Raw genomic sequence first — 3353 nt, forward strand, 5'->3', positions numbered from 1 at the left:
CAGTAATCATTATTGCAAGGCGTCTCATTTAGGAACAGAGATGTTGAACGTCCTCTTTACCCATCAACCACCTGTGATTGTGTATATGCAAAAATACAATAAAAGAGAGAAAGTGTTTAGAGGGATGTTGCTCATTGACTCCAATTTTGTGTCACTGTTGACCTCCTCATAAAACAAAAACAAATTCTAATGGTTTCAGTAATAAACAGCATTGTGAACCGTTACCATTAAAACCATTACGAGATGATCCCTTTATGCCTAGGGCCTTTTCCCAGTAGGATTTAATGGTCTTCTGTTCGTTCCCATTCAACATCCCACCAACACACTACAGGTCTCACTATCATTAAAGAAAGTTTTGATTAAATCCAATACAATTCCCATTAAATTTAAAAGGTAAAAACAAATCTAAAATTTGATGTTTCAAATCCAATTTGTAATAACTTTATGTCAGATTGGGAATATTTCAGCACACCCAGTGTGTTTTGTATAAGTCTATTTCTTATCATAAAATATAATATTGCATCTGCTGCTATTCTCCTGTTGTTTGTCTTTCAAAACATCCCTATTTAAGTCCAGTCATCAATTTTTCATCTTTTAATTTATTTTTGTTTACAGGTTTACTGCAGTGTTGATTTGCTGTATTTCTTTATCAGCCAAGGGCTCAGTTGTTTGTCTTTTACACAACATCCTGTGCAGAATGAGATGAGTTTTACTTATGTTTTACACTGATGGTGCCGTTATAATAACTTCCATTCTGTGCTTAACTGTCTGTAACATAACTTACAACAAAGGGCTCTATAGTATTGGCTACCCACTGGGCTCATGGGAGGCCCACCTTTAAAAAATGTCTCCCTAACGCTATGAATTTTAGCAACGACCCATTTCCAATCAGGAGTACAAGAACACAAAGCACACAATATAATGTCCTGAATCACTATTTCATACTGTACATAATCCGTGCACATATTTTCAAAGGAAATAAAATGGTCTTTGTTTGGTGCTAAACACGCTTTTCAATCACTGGAAGTCCAATTAAATTTGTAAACATTTAAATCTATTTTTTTCATTTTATCTCTCATAATTCTTCTTTTCTTTTTCATAGGATTTCAAGTGAACAATTTGTTGTTAAGCCACACAGGGTAAAGTTAGCTACACACTGCACACATATAACATGTATAAGGGACTTATATACCCTAAAAAATGGTTGGGTTTAAAAATGAACAAACTTAATTGTTAACCTATGCTTGGTTGTTTTTATCTAAAATTGTTTTTTCAACCCATGGTTATTTTATGGCATCACTGTGAACGTTTTGTAGCTCCTTTATTTTTGTATTATGTCTCAAAAGCATCTCATGTTCTTCAACAAGACAGGTTAGTTATTGGTCCTGTACACACTGCATCTTAATTTGGTTGTCACTTCACCTTTTAATGGTTAATCCTGTTCTGTACACACACACTTCAGAGATGCTTACGGGACTGACAACCGCATTCTACAACCAAATTAACTCCATCAAAATGCAGGTAGTGACAACTGCATTTACAGAAACTCTGCATATTGTGTACATAACTAAGCAACTAGTAGTTAATCAAGTGTTTAAACGTGAATTATAAACAGGACAAGTTTCTCTCTGAAAAAATAAATTCCTAGAAGGGGAAAAAGTCTTCTGTATGTGCGGTTCAGAAAACGACAGAGGCACAAGCGTTTGCTGACAAGTGTTGCCAGATCTTGCACTGAAAAAACAGCAAACAAGAAAAATCCAATAATAAACCGAAATAAATCTAAAAGCTTTTCCTCAAAGATCATGGGACCGGCACCTTCACACTTTATTAATACCAAAAACTTGATCGCATCATGAGCCAAAAGCCATAAATGGTTAAGCGCCTAAACTGTATTTACTTACAAAAAAGACAAGGACCTGGCAACACTGCACGACCGTGTGCTGTGAAGCAGCCTCAAAAAAGCATACAATACACAACGCCAAGACGGAAGTTTATTGCAAAACACAATGCTGTTAAATTATTTTGGTCAAAGCTGTAAGTGATGAGCATGCGAGACGGCAGAACGTTGCTATGGTTATTTCTGTGTCAATCATCACATTTTCACATCGAGAGTGAGTCTTGTTCCGTACAGAAATGAAACGAACATTTAGGGGATTCACTCCTGCATTTAATTCAATTTTCAATTCAATTCAATTTTATTTATATAGCGCTTTTCACGTTTGGTTTTTTGGTTACAAAGCAGCTTAACATTAAGAGAAGCAGTGAAAAGCACAGAAAATCGACAGATAGCACTACATGATACACGATAGCATAAGTAGCTAAATTTGCTGCGGCTATGAATCAACATTATAAGCAAACGTATTACTAATGTATAGAAGAGGGTGCTAAGTTAAGCCCTAGAAGGCTGCCTCCCTGGGTTGAAAAACCCCCTAGGTATATATATATATATATATATATATATATATATATATATATACATACATACATGTAAACGGATAAGGAGATTAAGCGGGTTCTGGCGGTGGTCGTTGGTCAGGCATCAGCTGGGCATCACGTTGAAGGTCGGGCAGTAGATCAGAGGTGTGCCGACTTTCACATTTACCGGAACTGGGTCTGTTTGTCTCATTTTCCTCGGGGTAGGTTTAAATGTGGTTGTCACTCCCGAAAGTTTGCATTGTGTCATATACGAAGCTCGATATACGAAGACTACCGCTCCCAGTATTGTCACGTAATTTTCTCTTTACTGTACCACCATGCACTTGGCCGCAGACCTTGAGGATGCGGGACGCAGTAGTCGCGAGTGTCTAGTTCATCTTCAATAAGTCCTTATGCAGTGCTCGTGCACCCAAAATCCTGCCCCTTAAGTACGTTCGGCTCTTCTCGGCAGGCACTGCTAAATAATATAATATTTCAGTCCTTCCAGAAAAACGTGGAATTTTTTGTGATTGTTGCGGGCAAAAATCCTTGATCTTGCGACACGTTTTCTAAAAAAATGCAATGAAATATGTGGGATATTTATGCAATTTAATGCGATGAAATTGCGGGAACTTGCCAAAATGTCGGGAACTTGCAAAAACTGTTTGAACTTGCAAAACTGTTTGCAGCTTTTGCAGCTTTTCATTGATGTCACTTCCTAACATTCCCATGACAACAGGGGACATGGCTGCGCATGTGTGAAGTAAATACAACATTTTTCAACTTTCTGCTACAAAAACTACTGCTACTTTCTGACTTTTTGCTACAAAAATGTGGGGATTAAGAAATCATGCAAGCCCCGAATATTTTGCTGGCAGAAATCTGCAATTTATGCGCAAAAATGCGCCCCATGCATATATATGTAGACTTTGGCTGAT

The sequence above is a fragment of the Paramisgurnus dabryanus genome, chromosome 1 (genome assembly GCF_030506205.2).
Source record: "Paramisgurnus dabryanus chromosome 1, PD_genome_1.1, whole genome shotgun sequence".
Taxonomy (NCBI): Eukaryota; Metazoa; Chordata; class Actinopteri; order Cypriniformes; family Cobitidae; genus Paramisgurnus; species Paramisgurnus dabryanus.